Below are 8,512 nucleotides of genomic sequence, written 5' to 3'. Positions count from 1 at the left end.
GGAAGAGGACACGGAAGAAGAGATGGTCAAACTGGTGCACGAACTGGCACCTCCGGATCCCACACCGATCCGACTGGCGCCAGAACAGGCACGCCAGACCACCCGCCTGATGAGGACATCCCATCTAGTGATACACCCGATGTACCTACAACCACACAAATACAAGGACCAATCACTCGAGCTCGTTCCAAACAACTTAACTATCAGGTACTTTCGTTTCTTGGAACTATTCCTCACATACATGAGAATATAATGTTGCCTAAATCAGATGTGTTTGTTACTCTTAGGAATGATGGACCTAGCATGGATGAGAGGGACAAGCATTAGAGCATGATCACACATGGAGGAGATGGCAGCAAACATGTGAGGATTGAAGATGACGCTGCGAGTGGAGATTTCAGAACTTTGAAGCCACCATAATTGGAGATGAAGACATGGACGAAATATAGAGTTTTCCACTTCATAATTTCTTCCATATGAGTACATGGTTCTGCGACACCATTAGTTTTGGGCCAGGCCAATGTAATTTTCGCAGGAATTAAGTCAGCCATTTTTTAGAGTCCGTATTGGAGGGGGAAAGGCCTTCTAGGGTTTGGTTCGGCCACCATATGCATGGCTGGCCGAAACCCCACTTTTTCCTCCTTTAAATACTCCCATAGCCGTCACGTTTAGACACGGATTTTGATTAGATTAAAAGTTAGCCATTGTTGCAACTCTCGTGTACTTCTTTTGAGGCCAACGCCCAGAAAAAGACCGACTATTCGGAATCCCACCTTTTCAATAAAGCTTTCATCTATATCCGCAGTACATCTGATTTCATTATTAGTTCTTACCTGTTCTCAATTTCAGGTAGGAATTAAGACCCTCGCTGGTCAGGCTGATCGTGCATCTGCAAGATCAGTAACTCCCGGAGATTGTCCTAGCGATTGCATTGGTGCACGACCTTTGCACGTGAGTCGGATCGTTAAGCACGAACTCCACCAACAAATCTATCTATCTTCATCTCATCGAAAGATCGGACACCTTTGCCCTATCACCGCCGGACCAGTCCAGCGCTGCCAAACTTACCACCAGAACACCCCTCACTATGTTATATTTTCCCTTTGGCTTGTACCTAAACTACCCCTTCTTAGTGGCTCCCTATATATAGTCCCCCTCCCCACCTAAGAACCCTAAGACATAGCTTGAGGAAGAATTAGGCTTATGCCTCCACCATCCCTTTGGGATTAGAGAAACCCCCTCCTCTGTTAGACACAAATCTATGGGTTGTATCAAAACCCTCTTTATGTGTTTGATCTCTCATTTGTGAGGTTCTATTTCGGTCTCTAACGCGAGTGATTCCATCGATTTCATACCGATCTTTTGTTCGGGGATTCCACCTCGTGTCTTTCCCTTGAGTGATTCTATCGGGACGGTGGTTTGGGCCATTGAGAGAAAACCAGATTGTATCGGGTTGCGTTGCGTGTGTTCATCGTGTCCTTCACCGTGTTTTTCGTCGTTCTTCGTGTTCATCCCTCGCCCCTCTTGTTCTTGGTCAATTCGTGAGATCGGGTCACACGATCGAGGCTTAGCCCCCATCATACTCACATTCCTCTACGAAGTCGACATCGAGATGATCGTGTACCAAACAAACAAATATCTCAATGTTACTGATCTATGGCATGAAGACCTCACTCCAACCATGTACCAAACAAACAATTATCTCAATGCAACTTTTATTGAAATAGAGAAATTATTAACAACTTTTATTGAAATAGAGAAATTATTAAAAATTCAGATTAGGCCTAGAAGAGAGATAAATCAATAAGTACCTGGACGATTGTAGAGAAGTAGGGAGAAGTTGCCCTATCTAACTATTTGCTTGCAGTTTAGGCAGTGTTGTATTGGACTTCCAATAAAATATCATCGCTAAGAAATCAAGATTAGTCGAGACCAATTTTCTTACACTTGCAATGTAGATATGTAACATCAGCGAAATCCCCCTACAAAAAATAGCATAAGCAACTAAATCTACATATCCTTTTTTTCCTGCACGAAATGTCTATTAAATCTAAATGCTATTTGAGCCACCAAATATATTTTGTATCACGACAAGTACTTATGCTAAAAATATCCAATGTATTGGTGCTCGGAAACACAAATTTTGCCCTCTAAAATGCTGAACTTCAATACTCCATCCTCGCTACTGCAGAGGCAGCGGTAGATGATGGAGTTGGCGAGGAACTTGGCTAGGTCATGCTTGGGGTTGCAGTCTGTCTCTGCAAGAGGCCGGGTCAGTTAACTGTTTGGATGTGATAGGAGAGAGCAGATTGTGTCGACCACACCAGAGCACCTGGCGTGAAATCCCAATAGCTTCTGCATATTTGATTGCTAATTCCGGCCTTGAAGAAAAAAAGGCAGCGAAAGGGCTGCGTGAGGCGGACATGGCCACCGCCTCGCCGCCTCCGTTGTGTCGGCCGCTGTCCTGGAACTCCGGTTCTGGGTCTCTGGTCACCGCTTCTCTGCACCGCGTTAGATACTCAGATCTCTGGTCCGTCACCGGCCTGAAGTCTCTGGCGCCGCGAGTGATGCAGGGGCTGCGCGAGATGTTCGTGGCCGCCAGCTCCGTTGTGCCAGAGTATTCTCCTGGAACTCTGATCCTAGGTCTGGGCCTCTGCATCGCGTCCATCCGGCGCCTTGCTTCCTCTCAGCGCCGCTAATGGCAAATACCTCCATCCCGGCCTCAACACCATCGTCCTGCTTTACACGTCGGTGATCCCTCACCATGCCACCGCTATTCGCCTGGCCTTGCCGATGCCAATTTTCTAGATCTGGATCGGGATAATGGAAACACGTACGGGAAGAAACCGAGATTTCTATGGGAATCCCTAGCAGAGGAGAGGATGTATATAAGAGCGGATTGTCGTGGGCAGGGGATAAGAAATCAAAACGAAATCGACAGAGATTTGAGTCGGTAAGAACTCGACCTGGGAGAAAGGCTTGTGGGATTTGACGTGGGCTAGATTGGAATGACTGGCTGACGGAAACAAACCGCTTTTTCAGTTAGCGGTGGCATTGTTGGTAATATGTTCTTAGGTGGGAGGGCAAATCGGTCATAGAAATAGTTGGACCAAAAATTTGGCAGAAACCTTAGCTCCTTTATTATTAGGTATAGGTATAGACTAGGAAAATTTGCCCGTGCGTTCCTACGGTTTCTGACATATAATATTATACGGTATTTATTTTTACACAATTATACCTAGGCTAATTTCAATGTTTATATGAATTTTCTATAACTACAAAAATGTATATCACACTTCCTCTGAAACACATACATTTGATCTAATGTATCCCCGCACCTAGCAATTAATCAACAAGATTGTAAAAGGAAAAAATTAAAACAGCAGCTAATTATCTATGGCTCTTAATTTCTGTGACATCATCTCACCAAAGCAGCAGCAGTCTACATTATGAGGAATGCGGATAGCAATTAGCAAAGCAACATTAGCAGATAGCAATTAGCAACGTAGCATGCAACAAAAAAATTCAGAGCAAATTGCTTCTTCCTCACTATGTTTTCAGAGTTGCGTATTGAGCTTCCTCACTGTGTTTTCAGAGAGTACCTTGATGTAATAAGTGTTGTATTAACCGATCACAGTGAAACCTTCAAGCTAATTGAGTGTATGTTTGCCATCCTTTTCATCAGGTGGAACGAGCTGTTTGAATCAGCGTCTGAAAAGTCCAAGAAAAGAGAACCACGACAGTGAGTTGCATTAGATTACTGAAATAGCAGGACCGCTTCTCCGTATCCTTTAATAGAGGATATGTTATCTCGAGCTTCAGATGGAAGCCAAAGCCCAACTGTGTCAAAGCTCCCAACGCAGTCGCGTCGTCGCGCGTGCCCATGTCCCGGCCATCTTCGGCACCACCACCTCCGACCCTAGCAAGATCACCGACACGCCACAGCGGCGGCTCGACCGGGAAGAAGGACCTCACCGATAGCCGACGTCGGCGCTCGCAACGTCGCACTGCTCGAGTCCCGCTTGGTTCCATCTGTGAATCTGCCGGTGGAACTAACAACCTCGAAGTCTAGAATAATGCACACCAGCTTGCCTCCATCTTCCATCCTGCTCACGTATAATCTCGACAGAGTTTGACATGTACGTGTCCTACCCTCCGGCACAGTACCCTGCAGCTCTCACGCCGCCCCTAATTCCGGCAACGCCTAGCCAGCACCCCTCCTGTTCCGATCGCGGCGCACCTCCCCGCTTCGTTGTCGGTGTAGTCGTGGGTTGAGCCGCACGGACGACGCACGGGAACGTGATGCTCTACCCGCCTGAACCGGTACAGTTACTTGGATGCATCCTCAGCCACGCGGAAGACGAACTCCACGATCTCGCCGCTCACCACGCGCCAGGGACGCGGAGGATCCATCCAACGTGCGTGGGTCGCCCGGTGGCCAGCCCAGAAGCACGGGCTGTACGGGTGGACAGCGGTGAGAATACCAGATTGATTTCCGCGGTCTTGTGGTCGGCAACGGGCGCACGATAGCAGACCGCTGGTGTCAGACGGCCACGGTCAGGGGACTGCCAGCGGAAGCAAGTCGTCGTCGCCTCTACCGGCGAAGTCGGACGGCCACGGTCATGGGACTGCCGGCGGGAGCAAGCGTCGTCGCCTCTACCGGCGAGGGCTGTCTCTTCCGCGCCTCTTTCTAGATGTGATGCGATGAGTTGGAGTTGATCAGGGATAGCCGAGAACATATAGCCGAGAACATATATAGGGACATGATGCAGACCAAGCTCTTGTTTGCTACGGTACGATGTTTTAGTTTTGGCAGGACTCTGCTCCAGGTGTACGTGATGTGTTTGATATGTACATGTTGCCGTGAAGACGCGGATACATTGGAAAGCTTCGAAAGGGACGGTTGAAGGCGTACATAGGATGGACCAAAGCGTAAACATGACGGACCAAACCAAGGAAACGTTAGCTCCTTTATTATTAGGTATAGGTATAGATATAGATATAGACTAGCACACATACCCGTGCGTTGCAACGGGGCCTTTTTATCGCAGAAAAGAACGATGCAACCCAAAATTTGCCCGAAAATCGATCAACCAGCCTAAACCTATCCTCACCTTGTTTCGTTGTTTTTTTTATCTTCATATTCGATCTACCGTGTTATTCTTAATTTCTAATTTGTTCCATAAAAAATCAGTGTTTGCACTATGTGAATTTAAATGGAGCTATTAATTAGTGCTTGAATAGAAATTTACATATTTTTAATGCTTGTGACTCCTTGGGCTCTCTTCTTGGCTTTGCCTAGCAATCACTCGAAGTATACATGAACAAAGATAATTAAGAAGTACATTAACAAAGGAGTGAAGGAGAGTAGTATACCTCTTGGAAGGTACCGATTGCTCAGACTAATTGATTGTGCACATTCAAACAGAAAATCAGGGGATTGCATCAAAATTTGTAAAGCAACCACCTATCAATAAAGCCTCTTTTGCACAGACATGAGCAGTACATTTCGCGTGACTCTCAAGTTGTTCATTTTCATCCACGGATTCATGAACGATTGATTATACCCTGTATTCATAAGCAAAGTATGATCAGGGTGGCCGCTGAAAACGTGTGTTTTTTTCTAGCCTGATTCAGATGCGGTGAAGGCGCTCATGGTGCCATGATGCTGAAAACAGCGGCGGTCGCCATGTTGCTATGGTGCTCGTCGGTTTCCGCCTTGCTGGGGGAGCAGCTGGCCGAAGTTTGTCAGAGTTTCCAAGTATGATGTCGAGCCACAAGACCTGCACCTCCACGCCACCCCCTAGGCCCTAGCATCGATAGCTGCATGCCTGCATCTGTATTCAGTTTCATCCATCCAATTTCAGGAAGAGGCCATCTAGAATTCTGGATACAGAAACCTACACATCACACTGATCATTTCCCCAAATCTCAAATGAACGAACAAATTCATCACCAAACACCAGGGATCTGTGTGGGTTGGTATTGGATTAGTCAGGTAGCATCAAACAATTGAAGACCTGATGAAAAATTCCCAGCAGTATAAAATTGCATACGCCAAATCGGTGGCCGCGGCATCCGCCACCGGCCGTGCTGGAAGGCTGCTCCTTACGCGTGCTCTATCCCACGAAGATCTGGCGCATCGTTGGTCATGATTCCCGTGAGCGTTGCTGCCGGTCACAGCAACACGCCTAGAACAGGCCCGCAGTTCAAATAGCGCACCATCACCGCTCGTTCCTGGAAGACAGCGGCAGCTCACGCGTGTTCCGACGAGACACGATGGAGTGGACGTGTTTGGAGAAGTGGCGGAGGTCGTTGGCAGCTCCAGCTACAGCCTCAGTGACGGCCTCGATAACGGTGGCTAGGGCTAATGGAGACAGTTCTCGTGGAAGGGGAATCACATAATCACACGGGATCCTTTCCTGTTATCGCGAATCGCGCTTGTTGCCCCGTTGAATTAGGAATTAGTTTCCTTTCACCTCACGTCCCGTTTACTTCGCTGCGAGGGTCTGTGACACAGACGCATGCTCGGTTCATGGACGAAAACGAAACCTTTATTCACTCGGGCGGTGGCAGTTTTCGTAATTTCCACTGCCGTCCCAAGGAATAAGGCGCACGCGTATTCCAAGACGAACTTTGACCATAAAAATTGAGCAACAAAATTTTGGTTATATTATATGTAATTAGTATCGTTGGATTCGTATTGAAAAACACTTTCTAATGATGTTAATTTTATACAAACAATCATTATATATTTAAAGTAATTCTTAGTCAAACGAAAAGCACGTAAAACGAGGACGCCTTATTCCTTGAATCGGAGGTAGTAGTAGGTAAAGAACTCAAACTTGTAACGATGGATAGAGCCACCTCTATGTACTTCAAACTTGGTTCATTCTCCGTCTCCCCATTTTAGTTTGCATATGGTGGGCAATACCTGAGTGCCTACATTCTGTGACGCCCAACAAAAACCGCTGACTAAAAAAATGGTGGATACCGAAGTAAAAGAAATAGCTTTATGTTGGCAAGTCTAACCCCATATCTAGTAGTAGTACTAATATTTTTTGTTTAATCTACATCTCTCTACATTCCATAAAAGATATCTCAACTTTAAACTTAGACACATAAAATATTTCAACTTTGTTTAAATATAGATATGTCCAAATTTAGACAACGTTGAGACATCTTTTGCGGGACCGAATGGAGTATTTTTTTTTTGAATATATAGTATTTTCATTTAGTTTAATGAGTATGTAATGGTCCTATTTATCTCTCTCTCCTAGCTCTTATTCGTCTCTCCTGCTTCTGGTCAATCCCCTACCAACTTGGCCAGATCATGGGAAGTCTGCTTGTGTGTCTGGTCGTTCACAAATCGTACCATTCTATCCATGTGAGGCATTTTCGGGAAAGAAACCCACACCACCGTGTCCCCATGCTCCTCTGAATCTACCCTGTCGGAATCAATACAGTAGCCAAGTCAAAAAAGAAACCCACTCGAGTTGCTCAAGAACACAATCCTCCTTGCTCTCCCTCTCCACCATAGCCATGACCTCCTAATTGCTAGCCCCCTCTACTCTTTGTCCCCCTCCACTGCTTGGAGTTGTGCTTAGGAACTCTCGATTGCACTGCCAAGAATGCCCGACGGCCGCCTGTCGGTGACGAAGGCAGCACACTAAGGCGACCAGCAGGCCTGGCTGTAGGGTGTGTGACGGAACGACATCGGTGAGGAGTCGACAAGGCTAGTGCGGGATGCCATCCTAGCGCGGCCCATATCGAACCGCCAAGATTGGCCAGCGCCATCTGTTGGCGGTGCAACGGCTTTAGCCTCCCTGGGAGCTGCAGGTGCGGAGGCCGTTCATTTCTTTGCTCTAGTAAATGATAATTTGGGCTAGTTTATATCTTCTAGAAGCTCACATCAAAGCTTCTTGAATCATTAGAAATAGCGACCTCAGGCAGAACTAAAGAGAAAATTGCATGGAAGTGATGTTTTACTTTTTGAAGACTATCACAAATCAGTTCTCAAAGGAACCTATTCTAGTTGCAGGCCCTTGTAACAGTTTATGGGGTATGCTTTTAGCTTATACATTGTCTACCTTTCTTAAATAAATATTGTTATTTGCTGAAAACATGTTGCTGGGATAGTAAATTGCAGAAGACAAAGCATTTCACTTGTACTTTTTAATTTTCAGATATTTCACTTTCGGAATCATTTGTTGAGCTTTTGTGGGTACTGAATTTAGGATGCCATACACAAAATATTTGTGTATCTATCATAGTCCCATGTCATGTAGTTCTTGATAATACCAACAACTGCCTTTTCATGTTGGTCAGCTTCTTGGAGCACTTCTCATAAGGGCAAACTAAAGAGAGGCATATAAATTTGAACATTTATATTAAGCCAATGAACTCAGAAAATAAACCAGCTTCGGAGGTTTTATAACAGGCCACACAACAGCAAGATTATCCATTCCTACATAGAACTACACAAGAGTAGCTTCAATGATAGCTTATAAAG

This window comes from Lolium rigidum, chromosome 3, assembly GCF_022539505.1.
Source record: "Lolium rigidum isolate FL_2022 chromosome 3, APGP_CSIRO_Lrig_0.1, whole genome shotgun sequence".
Taxonomy (NCBI): Eukaryota; Viridiplantae; Streptophyta; class Magnoliopsida; order Poales; family Poaceae; genus Lolium; species Lolium rigidum.
Note: the sequence above shows the minus strand (reverse complement) of the source record.